The 16,023-nt window shown below is 39.0% G+C and overlaps 1 pseudogene across 1 annotated transcript; it reads left to right on the top strand.

Moving 5' to 3' along the window:
* The first annotated feature begins 1,374 nt into the window (after positions 1-1,374).
* LOC102913507 (ADP-ribosylation factor 5 pseudogene) lies at positions 1,375-3,243 on the top strand (annotated as a pseudogene). Its single transcript, XR_013042944.1, has one exon. The product of XR_013042944.1 is annotated as an ADP-ribosylation factor 5 pseudogene (transcript).
* Positions 3,244-16,023: the final 12,780 nt, after the last annotated feature.

The following is a 16,023-nucleotide window of genomic DNA, read 5'->3' as shown; positions in this document are numbered from 1 at the left end:
ACAGCCATGCAGGTTCTACATGGGATTAGGGACGTGAACTCAGTTTTTTCTTGTTTGTGCAGCAAGTGTTCTACCTACTGAACCACCTACCCCGCCTTTATATGACTTTTGATGCACATATAATTATCTGACTGGGTGTGGTATGCTGATCCACATGTGCATTGTTTAATGACCAAGTGAAAAATTTCAAGATGTCAGGTCAAAAGTTTATCATTTCTAGGTGCTTCAAATTTTAAAGTTAATGTCCACTCTGCTTGAGTAGTATTTTATTCCTGAAGAATAAATTTTCTTTCCCTAGGGGTAAGGTTATCATCACTATCTTAGCATCACTGTTATGTACCCCAAACATAACTCAGTAATATGAAAAGAGCTATAGCCCTGTGCATATCTATTGTAATCATATGAACATTTCAGTATTGACAATAACTGAAATGGTTAACACAGTAGAATAACAAGTTCATTGAATGAAAAGTTTACAATGATGTGGTGACATTTTTTTTGTCTTCACTTACAACTCACTGAAGCATGAAAATGCTTTTGGCTGTATAATTGGACTTTTGTGTGAGAAACAAAGTTTTGAATTGGCACTAGAGTGCAAATTTAATTAAAGACACAATTCCTGTGATGATCAGAACATTGATGTCATAGCCAAATGCCCCGGTTACATCTCCAAGGCCTTTCCTTTAGAGTCTACCTACGGTTCACTTAGCTGCTGACAAAGGGTCACTTTTGACATTTTGAAAAGTCTTTTGAGGCAATTTGATGACTATACACATTTAATAAAAAGTTAATTATAGCATGAACATTTTCAAGTTTAACAAATTAAAAAAAAAAGCAACAACAAAAAAGCCTTAAGACTAGGAAAGTACAATGAAAATTACTTTACCCAAAAGTTATGTGTGTTTGTGTGTGTGTGTGTACTTAAAAATCAATTTTCAAAACAGCCTTCTTCTCTGTAATTTTTATACAGTTTAAATGTTTTTTTATGAATCTAACAAGACCTAGTCATTTGTGAAAAAAAAATAAATTGACCTTAGAATTAATATCAGAGAATTATAAAATTATCATGTTTCAGAATGATTTCTTCCATTTTTTGTCTTTATAATGGAAGAAAACTGTTATGTGAATTTAAATATGAAAATGTATCTTTTTGTCTCCTTTTTAAATTTATTTTTTTTAAAAGTTTTCTTTTTCATTTTACATACCAATCCCAGTTCTCTCTTCCTCCCCCTCTCTCATCTCTCACCCCCCCACCTCCCCCAGTCACATTCCCCCATCTGCTGTGGGATGGACTGTATGTCAAATAAAACACTGATTGGCCAGTGGCCAGGCAGGAAGTAGGTGGGACAAGGAGAGAGGAGAATTCTGGGAAGTGGAAGGTGGAGGCGGAGAGACACCGCCAGCCGCCGCCATGACCAGCAGCATGTGAAGACGCTGGTAAGCCACCAGCCACGTGGCAAGGTATAGATTTATGGAAATGGATTAATTTAAGATATAAGAACAGTTAGCAAGAAGCCTGCCACGGCCATACAGTTTGTAAGCAATATAAGTCTCTGTGTTTACTTGGTTGAGTCTGAGCGGCTGTGGGACTGGCGGGTGACAAAGATTTGTCCTGACTGTGGGCAAGGCAGGAAAACTCTAGCTACACCCATCCACTCCTCAGAGAGTGTAAGGCCTCCCTTGGAAACTTAAATTTTTCAATTTTAGAAAGGCATTTTAAATGTAGTAGATAAAAGCAGCTCTCTTTAGAAATTATACCTCCTTAAAAAGGGGTGTCAATAAACAGGCAATTCAAAAAGGGTTGGGACACAGGTTTGGAGAGGAGTGTGGTGGCAACATAGATGAAGCTGTAAGCAAACATGGAGAATAAAATTCTAGCCAAATCCAAGCACTATCCTGTGAATGCTGTTCTTCTTCAAGAAAAATTTTCTTCATTCCAACTAAAAAAGAACCAACTAAGCATAAATGGTTACAGACACATATCTATCCATCACTTTCTAAGGCAAAAAGACCTAAATAATAAAAAACTAAAATCTGCACTAATAGAATTTATTTAAAAATGAAAAATCTACTTTTTAAAAATCTCGATTTCACATGTCTTCTTTATCTCCCCCACAAAATTGAAAATTTCATATGTATACACATTTTGTTCCTCTGCTTTATTTTCATGCCCTTATTCCACATAAAACAATCTCAGGACCTCCTCCTCCTTCTGCTGTTGCGCCCCATCCCCCCGTGGCCGGCTGGTTCCAGCCCTCACCCCGCGTCCCTGCCCGCACCCCCGCCCTGGGCCCCACCATGGGCCTCACGGTGTCCGCACTCTTTTCGCGGATCTTCGGGAAGAAGCAGATGCAGATCCTCATGGTTGGCTTGGATGCGGCTGGCAAGACTACCATCCTGTACAAACTGAAGTTGGGGGAGATTGTCACCACCATCCCCACCATAGGCTTCAATGTGGAAACAGTGGAATATAAGAACATCTGTTTCACAGTCTGGGATGTCGGAGGCCAGGACAAAATTCGGCCTCTGTGGCGGCACTACTTCCAGAACACTCAGGGCCTCATCTTTGTGGTAGACAGTAATGACCGAGAGCGGATCCAGGAGTCTGCTGATGAACTCCAGAAGATGCTGCAGGAGGATGAGCTCCGGGATGCTGTGCTGCTGGTGTTCGCCAACAAGCAGGACATGCCCAACGCCATGCCTGTGAGCGAGCTGACAGACAAGCTGGGCCTTCAGCACTTGCGGAGCCGCACATGGTACGTCCAGGCTACCTGTGCCACCCAAGGCACAGGCCTGTACGACGGGCTGGACTGGCTGTCCCATGAGCTGTCAAAGCGTTAGCCAGCCAGGGGCAGGCCCCTGCTGCCCGGAAGCTCCCGCGTGCATCCCGGGATGACCAGACTCCCGGACTCCTCAGGCAGTGCCCTTCTTTCCCACTCTTCCTCCCCACAGACAGGCCTCTGCTCCTGCTCCTGCATGTTCTCTCTTGTCGTTGGAGCCCGGAGCCTTGCTCTCTGGGCGCAGAGGGCTCTGCTCTCCTGCCTGCTGGGACCTGAGGAAGGGCTTCCTGGCCAAGGCCCCCTCTTCCAGGGGAGGAGCAGGGATCTGGATTTGATTTCATTTTTTTTTTTTTCTGTTTTGGGTGTACCCTTGGGGCCAGGTTTGGGGGGAGGAAACTGAGGGCTCCGGGTGGTACTATGACGTGGAACTGGATATTGAGTAATAAATTTGCTGTGGTTTGTACCCGGCGTTGTCTGTAAAAAAAATAAAAAAATAAAAAATAAAAAACAATCTCAGATTTATATATATGCACAATGAATATTTATCATTCATATGAAAGAAACAATAAGAAAAACATGGGATAGAGCAAGCACATTTGATCCCACCTTACATGGCATAAAACACCACTGATGACAGACAAAAATTTACTTTTGATCTGATTCTGTGCTTACCAAAGTTTTACCCAATTAGTGAACCATTGCCTAGAGCTGCATGTGCCCAAACAGAGCCTTGTGCATGTTGCTCAACACAAAATTGTGAATTTAGTTAAAATGCTAGGAGGTTTTTTTTTGTTTTTGTTTTAATGGGTACCATAATGCATAGCTTTTAAGAGTGAACATCAGGGATTACAATGTCCTGTTTCCATGTCAAAAGTTTGGACATACCTTCAAGTCTAGGCTAAGGTGGTACATTCATTCAGTGGTAAATTTGACCTTCAAAAAAAGTGTTAATTTTTGTTTAACTGAAATACTCATAAATTCAGAAACTGTCCTTTGTGTTAAGGGCATTGGGGATAGTATCTCTTTTACTGATGTTTAAACACTTTGTACCTATGAGGAAAAACTTAGCTTTCTGATCCAGCAACTACTTGAGAAAGCAAATGCATTATAGGAATAGAGAATAAAGCTATTCCAAATGAACAGAAAATTTGATTTGCTTGTATGAATTGATTATTGTTATGAATTTTGAAACTTTTCCTTTTCCTGGCACACAATTGGTGGTCAAATAAGATTATTCTTGGCAGGTAGAATAATCTAATAATTTAGAAATACAAATAAGGAATGTCAGCATGATTTATCAAGTCACATATATCCTTTGAACCACTGTCAAAAAAAAAAAAGACTTGAGTCAAAGATAATTTCACTGATTTCAAATTTGACACATCAAACCACAAAGGATTATAGGAAAAGTACATGCTACTCAGGAGATAGTCTCAGACATATGTTCATTAAATGGCCAGCTTGTTGGTAGGGTACTTTACAAGATGTACTTTTAGTTCAAGTATCCCAGTACTGCAACCATGTGTAGAGAAGTCTGACCTAACACTTGGAAACTTAGGACCATGAATGGAATGAGTGTTCACCTTCCAGTCTACATTGTGAAATTCTGAATCTCAATGGGATATTATTAAGAGATAGAACCTTTGGGGGGAGATGAGAGCCTGAGGACAACCCTCATTGATAGGATGAGTGTCCTTATGAAAGAGGCCTTAGAGATCCCAGTCACTTCTTATCTGAGGGGAGGGAGGAGTCACACTATATGAATCAGTATGTTGGCCATCATTACACAGCAGTTCTGACAGCAACTGCATCTTGGAATTCTCAGCATCCAGAGTCATGAGAAAGAAAATTGTTATTTGTATGCCCCTTGTTGATGGAACTTCTGTTATTATCAGTCTAAGTCTTTGTCCCCTCCCCCTCCATAATTAAACAATTGATTGAGATTCAAGTGGAAAACTGAAGACACTAACAAACTAAAGTGGTAAAAGTTCCCTATTGGATAATAAGTCCTCATTCATGTTCAAACTATTTTTGTAGTTCAACCATTTGGTATTAAAATAAATAACATTGATCAATTAAAAGTTCTAGGGAAAAGTAGTGGAATCACAGGCCCTCAGATATATCAGAGTTCATGATTTCATACTACCTGGAATAATTACCTTCAGGAAGTAATCTCTTGGTTTCTGCAAATGATTGCCTCTTAATTCCTATACCAGCTTCATGCACTCACTGAAGACATCCCTGGACATCCTTCTTAGAAAAGCAGCACCACCAATTCACTTTAGTTACTTTTCCTAGTCACACGTTTCTCTACAAGTCTATTCATTGTCCACCACTTGATGGTTTTACTATTTTCTGTTATTTCTTACCATATCGGAATTTTCAGGAGGATGGTACTCTCTGTCTGCTTGTGCTTTTCTGTATCCCTAAGAATCTAAGCCTATTCCTAGTGCCCAGTATAAAATACTATTGAATGAATGAATGAATAAATGAATGAGTAAACGAATGTGTGAAAATGAACTGTCTTTTAAAGAAGCTGATTGTTTATAAGTAAAAGAACTATATCCTTGCCTTGTTTTCTACAGTTGAGGCCAAAATACTACACTGTGGAGACAATTTCAATGGACTACTGCTCTGCTAAGCTATTCTGAGATATTAGTTTTCTTCCTAATAAAAAAGTCTCTTTCACCCCTTTCATAGAATTATTAAATTTTATTATACTTATGTGAATCTCATATATTTAAGTGTTATTGAAGTGTTAGTTCACTGTTATTCTGAATAAAATATATGGTAATAAGGTAGACATAATGAATAATGACTATGCATATCTATTTCCACATTTGTAAAATATTGTTTAAAAAGTGGATTTGAAACTCAAGTGAAATACTAAAAAATTAACTGCTTCAAAATTTAATTGAAATAAGCTGGTAAGTGTGGAAAATGTAGGAAATCATTTAGTTATTTCAGTACTTTTCATATCCACAATTGAAACCAAGAAATTTGCAGATAAATGGATGGATATATTACATTATATGGATTATATCATATTAAAATATATTATATTGAGTGAGGTAATCAAGACTCAGAAAAACAGCGACTGCATGCCCATGCTCCAAATTCTCATATGTGAGTCTAAAACATAGAACAATCACAAAAAAACAGGAAAATATAAAGGCACCAGAGAAGGACCATAGGTGGGGGTTAGAAGTTGGAGAAGAATGTGATACCAGTGATATGAAACAACAGAGAGAGGTTCCAACCAGGGAGGAGGGATGGAGGTTGTTACAGAAGAAGAGGGACAAGGACAATTAATACCACAGGTGTTTGATAGAGCCTCAAGTAACAATATGATTTTATATTTACCTAAATTATATGGAATACATATATGTATGTGCATATATATGATATGTTAAGATATACATCATAAGTAAGACTATATATCTTATATATTATAATATATGTGTGTGTATGCGTGTGTGTGTGTGTTTGTGTGTGTGTGTGTGTGTGTGTGTGTGTGTGTGTGTGTGTGTGTGTATAAAGAAGTTAAGTCACTTGGGCTTACATTGCTCCCCAAATGAATCAGAGACTTACGAAAAAAACCCAAAACCAGGCACAAGAAACCTCCTTTTGACTGGCTGTTCAAGATAGTCCAAACTAATACAGATTACAGAAGCAGCCTTTAGTTGCCTCAGGAGTTGAGGGTGACCCCTATTGCTGAAGACCATGCACATTTAGAACAGAGGTCTCAGATTATTTGTGTCGAACTGGAATAGAAAGCTTCTTGTCTGCAGCCTGGCTTCCATGGTTCCAGAAAATATTATGCCAGCTCCCATTGGAGGGACGCAAGTAAGCAGTCATTTCCAGCTGAAGCACCTGTGAACCAGGGAAATTATCATGGTGGCAAGATATGCATGAAGGTGCAATAAGTGTCAGTCACGTGCTGATGGTAAGCAATGGCTGTCAAACTGGACACAAAGCACACTCAGTAGGAGGAATAGCAAGCCAACTATTGTAAACCCACTCAGCTTCCCAGCCTTCCCAGGGATAGTGAGGTCTTCGAATAAGACTATGTCTCAACACACACACACACACACACACACACACACACACACACACACACACACACACATACACACACACTGGGCTGTGGAGTGAACTCTGACCCATTCTCTTTCGGGAATGATTCCTTTATCACAGTATTCAGGATAATGCACATTCACTAGATGATTGTCTGTGCCTCGTTTCCTTAAAAAAAATATTCCTGGATCCATCACCCTACCCTTAAACCATAGAAACATGGTTGCCTGGCCTCTTGTCATACTCTCTCCTAGAATGCCAGCTCCATGAAGGCTGACACTGTGTTCTTTAATGTCACAGCATGTGTTAGCAGTTCAACAGAAATCGTGGTAAGATATTCACGAAGGTACAATAAGTGTTAGTCACATGTTGGTGGTGAGCAAGAGATAACAAACTGAACATAAGGCCCACTCAGTGGAAGAGATACCATGTCCAGTATTGTAAACCTGGTCAGCATCCCAGCCTTCCCAAGAATAGTGAAGTCATTGGCCTTAGAAAAGAATCACAACCACTGCCTTGATAGTACATTAGAATTCTTACAACCTTCTGTAAATCTTATCTTTATACCTACAAATTAAGTGTAGCTACCATCCCCATCAAAGAAGACTTTCTTAGAGCAAATGCAGGCCATCACAAAACCCACAGTGGATACAAGGTAGAAATAAACAGATCATAAGAGCACAGCACCAGTAGGTACCTCTACATCACAGTTCTGGCATCTCTGGCTCAGGAAGCATCATGGAAGACGGGGGTAGAAAGATTATGAGACCCAGAACAGTAGTAAGTTAGCTTTTTAACAGTCTCTTTCAGAATTGTCTGCATAAGCAACACTGTAACAAGGGCAATGTCAAGGATTTGCTAATGTCAAACAGGCAATATTTCCCAGGGTCCCACCCCTAGATGCAAAAATACAGGCAGCTGGTGACTTCTGGGAGAAGGAGAATTTGTATATATATATGGAGATATATACAATGATAATCAAAAGAAACAGAAACTATCAACTTGAATGGATGAGGTCTTGGGAGGAGTTTGAAAGAGGGTACCTGAGAGTGTCTGGAGAGAAGGAAGGAAAAGTAGATGTAATTGTTTTTCAATTTAAAAAGAAAAGAACTAGTGGAAACACATGAACTATGAACCAATAGCTGAGGAGGCCCCATGGAACTGGATCAGGTCCTCTGGATAAGTGAGACAGTCCATTAGCTTGAACTGTTTGGGAGGATCCCAAGGAAGTGGGACAGGGACCTGTCCTTAGTGCATAAGCTGGCTTTTTGGAGCCTAGGGCCTATGTTGGACACTTTGCTCAGCCTGGGTGAAGGGAGGAGGGGACTGGACCTGCCTTGACTGAATCTACCAGGCTGAGCTGAATCCCCAGGGGAGTCCTTGCCCTGGAGAAGGTGGAAATGGGGGGTGGATTGGGGGGAGGGCGGTGGAGGGGGAGGAGGGAGGAGGGAGGACAGGGGAATCCATGGTTGATATGCAATATTAAATTAATTATAAGATTTAAAAGAAAAAAATAATTCACAAAATATTTTATATTGAAAACAACTTGTACTGCAAGTGAGGTATGTTGGAAAGGCATTATTTTTCTCTTAATGTTTCAAGATCGTAAGATAATACACACCAAATATAGACTCCATAGATGCAAAGAAAGTGCAAAAACATTCATTAGCTCTGTTTTGTTTCAAACACATGAAAAATTACACAGTGAAGGCAAGCTCTGTGAGTGTAAACAATGTGGTAAAAAATCCACCATTCTTGTTTATTTCAAAGGCAAAATATAACTTACATTGGAGAGAAATGCAACGAAAGTAAGAACTGTGGGAAAGCATTCTACTGTTCTATGTTTTTGAAAACAAAATGTTACTCACACTGACAAAAGGCCCTATGAACATACAAAGTATGGCATCTTCAAACTCATGTAAGAGCATACTATACTGAAGTCCCAGAAATGTCAAAAGTATGGTAAAGTCTTTTATTATGTACAGTTCTTTCAACTATATAAAATCACACTCGAAAGAAATATTACATGTATACAGAATGTGGATGAGCACATTCAGTTGTTCTAGAATCTTTCAAAAATATAATTCACACTGAAGAGCACCCTATTAGCTCACAAAGTTTGTAAAATCTCCAATCATTCCAGAAACTTCTCATAAGTGAAGAAAATCAGCACAAATGATATGTTTCTGGGGAATTTCATTTTCTATGTTTCCTTTCAAAAGCACAACACAAAATAGGATAAAAAAGTAAGATAAAACAAATAAATTTTTGAAAGCAGTGTGAGAAATCGGTCTTTGGCCAGCTTTTTAGCAAACTGAAGAATGCATCAGTAATAACCCATCTTAAAGCAGTGTAGCAATGTCTTCTGTTATCCCATGTCAGTAAGAACCCATAAAGCAACACGCTGCAAACAATAAAACAATAGACACATGGAATATGAGCAGAATACAAAAGGTATTTTTGGGTTTGTCTCTTTGCAACACCAGAGAATTCCATTTGGGAGATGACAATGTAGCTCTGTGGTGGTACAGTGGGGACCTGACAAGTACAAAGTAATTGGTTTGATCCTTACTTCTGCAGAAAGAAAAGAGGGGATGTGTACTGGATTAACAAATTGTATATGAATTAAAACAAAATGATTATCAATTTCAACAATCACTTTGAAAGTCTTGGAAAGACTCTAAATGTAAAGATATTAAGTTAATATGAAAATCTGATGCAAATTATTGCATACATAGAAAGATCCAAATTCACATGTCTTGAAGAAAATAGTAAAAAAGAATGTATAAATATATTATCTTTATCAAGTGTTAATTCTGGGAGTGACATTCTGTTCCAAGAATCCCGTATATTTATTTGCACACACAAAACATCATTAGTATGATATTACTGTGTAAGTACTTTTGAAGCAAAGGATCATGAATTGATTGTGCAGTGTGCTCTTTTTAATAACTTAATAAAATTAAACTATACATTTTGAAGTGTATGAAATACAAGGGTGACTTAAAGATGACTTCTTCTCTTCCAGAGTGTGTTTTATTTAGTTATTTAATATTTCATGGTCAATGCACCATTGAAAGGTCAGTATTTGTGCCCAGAGAGATAGCAGAGCAGGTGAGCAGCCTGCTGGCCTGGCAGAAGACCAGAGTTCACTTTCCAGGACCCGCACTGCATATCTCACAACTTTCTCTATCTCCAGATCCAGACTTTTTTTTTCCTCTTGGCCTCAGTGAATGCACACATACAGGTACACGCGCACGCGCTGTGGATGACTGATAGATAAATAAAACTCTGATTGGCCAGTAGCCAGGCAGGAAGGATAGGGTACGCGGGACAAAGAGGAGAAGAATTCTGGGAGGGGGAAGGCTGAGTCAGGAGATGCTGTCAGCCACTACCATGAGTACCAACATGTAAGATACTGGTAAGGCATAGATGTATAGAAATGGGTTAATTTAAGATATAAGAACAGCTAACTAGAAGCCTGAGCCATTAGGCAAAACAGTTTAAATAATATAAGTATCTGTATGTTTATTTTATAAGTGGGCTACAGGACTGCCAGGGCTTGGTGGGACCTGGAGAAAAAAAAATATAGCTAGAGAGAGAGAGAGAGAGAGAGAGAGAGAGAGAGAGAGAGAGAGAGAGAGAGAGAGAGAGAGAGAAACAGAGACAGAGACAGAGAGACAGAGATGGAGACAGAATAATTTTTGAAATGCTCTATATTCTCATATGTGTGTGAATCATTGGAGATATAGCATGACAAAACTATTTTGCACCAGTATTACTTTTCTATTGCTTTTATAACAAATAAACACAAATGTTATTGCAAATGACATTATTCTATGATCTCACAGTTCTTACAGATACAAAATACAACCTAGAGGTCTATAAGTTCAAACAATCAGTACCACAAAAAAAAAAATATCAAACACAGAATTTGATGGGCTAAGATCTGAATACTGGCAGAGTTGCACCTTCTCTGCAAGCTCTAAGGGTGTGTTTCCTTGATGTGCCCTGCTTTCAGAGACTGCCACATTCATTGGTTTATTACTCAACAGTCTTTCCACCACAGAACACCATGTCATAACCAAGGTTACATATTACACTTGAATGATTAAAATTAATCCCACCTCTTCAGTCCTTAATTTTACCACATCTGCAAAGTCTATTTTGACATGTAAGATAATATACAGTTTCTGAAGATCAGTTTGAAGATTATTTTTAACTATTAGTCTGCCTGCTCACAAATATTGCAATAGAGAGGTTATAAAGGGAAAAATAAAGATCAAATAATGCAGAAGTCTCTCTCTCTCTCTCTCTCTCTCTCTCTCTCTCTCTCTCTCTCTCTCTCTCTCGTGTGTGTGTGTGTGTGTGTGTGTGTGTGTGTGTGTGTGTGTGTGTGTGACCTGTGTGTGTGTGTATGTGTGTATGTGCACGTGTGCATGGGTCAGGAGTAAATTACTTTTATTTACTTTGCTGAAAACACTTGACATGTTAAACTAGCATTTTTTATACACACACTGTAAATTTAGTAAGCAGAAGATACAATGATGCCTATCAAATATGTAGATTATAATGTAGTGGCAATCAGAGAGGACTAAAACACTATTTACTTTAGTTAAAAGACTATGCGCTAGGCTGGGTATGGTGACTCATGCCTTTAATTTCTTCACTGGGGAGGCAGAGGCAGGAAGACCTCTATGAATTCAAGGCCAGCCTGGTGGTCAACATAGCTAGCCCTAAGGCAGCCAGGCCTCTGTCGAGAGACCTAGTTTCAAAAAACAAATAATCAAAACAAACAAACAAAAAATAACATTAGAAAAAAACATGTGCCTCATTGTGCCATTTGAATTTCCAGGGTGGTATAGACACCCTGGAAACTCAAAACATTGACTTGTATCATCCTTAAGCAATCTCTCCTTTTACAGCATGAAGAGATCCCCTGCACATTTATGGAGCAATCCGCTGTCGCAGCCACCTGCCAGAAGGGCTGAAGCTCTCTCCATAATTACTGGCTGTTTATTTGAATCTTCTGAAAATCACAACAGCAGACCCCTTCCAAATCTGAATGAAGATGGGCCAAAACCCTTAATTACTGTCGCCAGACATCACTAAGTTTCTCTTGATTTGCATCCTTATTTGCTCTAACTAGCATGCTGTCTATAGCCCTTGGCTTCTCATAGTGACCTTTAATCCTGAAAACAAAATTCTACATTTCCACTCTCTAACATGTGAGACTATTTTCCCTCTTCCTTCTACTTGATACACTCTAAGTATTTCTGGGGCTGTTCTGATTATTTTTTTTTCTGTTGCTGTGATGAAATATCATGACCAAAAGCTACTTATAGAAGAGTTTATTTTGTCTCCTGCTCCAGGGGGAGAGTCCGTAATGATGGGGAAAGCATAACATAGATGCAGAAATAGGAAGCTGGCTGGTCCTATTTTTCATCCATACATAGGAAGCAGAGAGATCAGCAGGAAGTAGGCAAAGCTACAAACCCTCAAAATATCCCTAATGACACAATTCCTCTCTCAAGACTCTATCTCCCAAATGTCACGCAATCTTCCCAAACACTGTGGCACCTGGCTCAATTGTGCAAGTGCATGAGCCCTCATGGGGTGTGGGCTCAGTGTCATATTTCAATACATGTATACACAATATGTAATGATAAGAAAAGTGCGACTGTCATAACCATTGTCTCAAATGTTTATTATCTCTTTGAGCTATAGACCTTAAACATTCTTCTTCCTATTTTGAAATATGTGACCTACTTGACCTAGTTACAAAACTGAACATTAGGAGTCATTTTTTTTCTTATACCTGTTAACCATCCCTTCTCTATCTATAATCCACCCCACCCATCCCTAGTCCCTGGTGACCACTCTTATTTTTATCCTTAAGCTTTTGTAAATTTTGAAAAAAACATCTCATATGACTGGCCAGCATTACAAACTAGAAACTACCACCAATGTAATTTATAAGACTAAAGCTTAATCTCTTTTTTACCTAATTTTCTTACAGAATTTATACTAATGCAGTGTATGAATCTGAGTGTACCTAAGTCTCTCCTGTGAAAGATATCATTTTTCTTATTTCTTAGTATTTTGGTTTTTAACATGGAACCCACTACGTTTTCTTCTCCTGCAACATTAACCTGTGATGGATATTTTGTTCTTCTTTTCTGAACTCTGAGCAAAGAACTTTCTCTAGACCTACTTTCCTGAAACCACAGAGGGCAACAATTCCCTGCTCAGAATAAAAAAGTTTTCTCCACTTAGAAAAGGAATTATGGGTCACAGAGTAAAGAGATTAACGGATTTGAAGAACTGAAGAGAACAGATTGTGTGATAAAAAAGATAGATCAAGATGGGAAAGCTAAAATGAATTTAAGTGCTCCTAAATTCTAAATGTTTGAATTACTTTCTCTAACTTGCTCCATCATTTTAACATAAATTATAGAAAGTGTGATAATTTAGAAGTTGTTAGAGAATTTCAGACAAAGGAAAGTGGTAAATGATATTTGTAATTTACTCTGCACTGCCTATCCTTATATGTCAAGAGGGAGCTATGTTTTATGAAGTATTAAGAAATCTGGAAGAGGGATCATAGGAACAAGTGAGGTCAAGATCATGATGGGAAAAACCACAGAGACAGCTAATCCAAGCTGGAGAAAGGTCATGGACTTTGGCCTGTCAGCTGTTGAACATGCATGGGACCAAACTAGGCCCTCTGAATGTAGGTGACAGTTAGGTGGCTAGATCTGTTGGAGAGCCCCCTGAGTGGGACCAGGACTTAACCCAGGTGTAGGAAATGGCTTTTGGGAACACATTTCCTAGGTGGGATACCTTGCTCAGATTGGTCCTGCCTCAACTTAGTGTCCCAGACTTTGCTGACCCCCCAAGAGAGGCCTTACCCTCTCTGAGGAGTGGATAGGGGTTATTATTGGGGGAGGTGGGGAGGGCAAGAGAAGTAGAGGAAGAGGGAACTGGGATTGGTATGTAAAATGAAAAAAATTTAAAAAAAAATAAATATATTCTGGATATTAGCCCTCTGTCAGATGTGGGGTTGGTGAAGATCTTTTCCCATTCTGTAGGCTGTTTTGTCTTATTAACCATGTCTTTTGCCCTACAAAAGCTTCTCAGTTTCAAGAGGTCCCATTTATTAATTGTTTCTCTCAGTGTCTGTGCTACTGGTATTAGATTTAGGAAGTGATCTCTGTTGCCAATGTGCTCAAGACTACTTCCTACTTACTCTTCTGTCAGGTTCAAAGTAACTGCATTTATGTTGAGGTCTTTGATCCACTTGGACTTGAGTTTTGTGCATAGTGACGGATATGGATCTATTTGAAGTCTTCTACATGTTGACATCCAGTTATGCCAACACCATTTGTTGAAGATTCTTTGTTTTTTTTCATAGTACAGTTTTGGCTTCTCTGTTGAAAATCATATGTTCATAGGTGTGCTGATTAATGTCAGGGTCCTCAGTTCAGTTCCATTGGTCCACCTGTCGGTTTTTATGCCAGTACCAAGCTGTTTCTATTACTGTAGCTCTAGTAGAGCTTGAAGTCAGGGATCGTGATGCCTCCAGAAGTTGTTTTATTGTATAGGATTCTTTTGGCTCTCCTAGGTTTTTTGTTTTTCCATATGAAGTTGAGTATTGTTCTTTCTAGGTCTGTGAAGAATTGTGTTGGAATTTTGATGGGAATTGCATTGAATCTATAAATTGCTTTAGGTAAGATTTCCAATAAAAAATAAAATTAAAAAATATAAAAAGAAAAGAAAAGAAGTCTGGAATACAGGCAGGGTGGCTCATATCTATAATACTAGCAATTGGGAAGTGTGGCAAGTGACTGGTTGTGAGTTCAAGGCCATCCTGGGCTACATAGTAAGGTTCAGTCTAGGGTTTTCTAATAGGACTGTGTCCACACAAACACACACACACACACACACACACACACACACACACACACACACACACTATAGGGTGTGGAGTGAACCCTGACCCATCCTTTCTACATTCTCTTTCTGGAATGGTTCCTTTATTCAGGATAATGCACATTCACTAGATGACTGTGCTTCATTTCCTTAAAAATAAATATTCCAGGATCTGTTACCCAACTCTTAATGATAGAAATATTGTTGTCTGGCTTCTTGTCTTACTCTCTCCTAGAATGCCAGCTCCATGAAGGATGACACTGCGTTCTTTAATGTCACAGTGTGTGTTAGCAGCTACACAGAAACTGACCCAAGTTTAAGTTTGACATAGAGTTTAGTACAAAGTAAACACAAGAATAAATTTATGCTCTTCAGGTGGGACTTGATTGTCTGATGGTCTGGACTCTGGTTAGCAAGATGTAATTCTAAATGGTCTTATTAAATAAGAAACACGGAGTCAAATAAAGAGTTAAAAGCCCAGAGATCAGAGTAGTAGCTTACCACTCAAAGCCATCCTTCCCCTCAGACTCAGAGAGAGAGAGAGACCTTCTTCCTGTGTCCTGTCTTTTTATTTCCTGTCTGTTCTGCCTTCTCATTGGCTGTAAACTCAACCACATGATTTCCTCATCACTACCTGTCTATACAGACTTCCAGGTATCTATGGCTGGAAATGGGATTAAAAGTTCAGGTCACCTTGCTTTGGATGTGTCCTTAACCACAGAGATTCTGCCTGCCATGTGATCGGATTAAGGGCGTGTGCTACCACCGCCTGACTCCCGTTTATGGCTCACTGTGACCTCTGATCTCCAGGTAACTTTATTAACACACAAATAAAATCACATTTCAGCACAAATAAAATATCACCATAGCAAGAAGAGAGACTTGAACGCCATGGTGCGGCTGAGAAGAGGAGATCCACACTCCAGGGCTCATGAGAGTTTCACTCCTCTCCTCAGACTTTGTCAAGAAAAGGGATAAAGAATGTGAAAAAAAGAAGAAAACATGCCATTTCACTGTCTATGAAGTATTTTCCAATCTGTCAATTGTAGAAAACTGAGAATGTTGCCAAGTTAATTATGTCCCATGGCTAGATATAGATTGTTTTCCTATGTGTATGGATCAATGTTATATTATTTCTTTGTTAATTTTTTATATTATTTCATTATATCTCTCCTTTCCTTTACTCTCGCCAAAGCCTCCCATATTCCCCTCACTGGTCTCCTTCAGTTTCATG

Source organism: Peromyscus maniculatus, chromosome 10 (assembly GCF_049852395.1).
Source record: "Peromyscus maniculatus bairdii isolate BWxNUB_F1_BW_parent chromosome 10, HU_Pman_BW_mat_3.1, whole genome shotgun sequence".
Classification (NCBI taxonomy): Eukaryota; Metazoa; Chordata; class Mammalia; order Rodentia; family Cricetidae; genus Peromyscus; species Peromyscus maniculatus.
The sequence above is the reverse complement of the archived record's forward strand: the minus strand, read 5'-3'. Positions and strand labels throughout refer to the sequence as shown.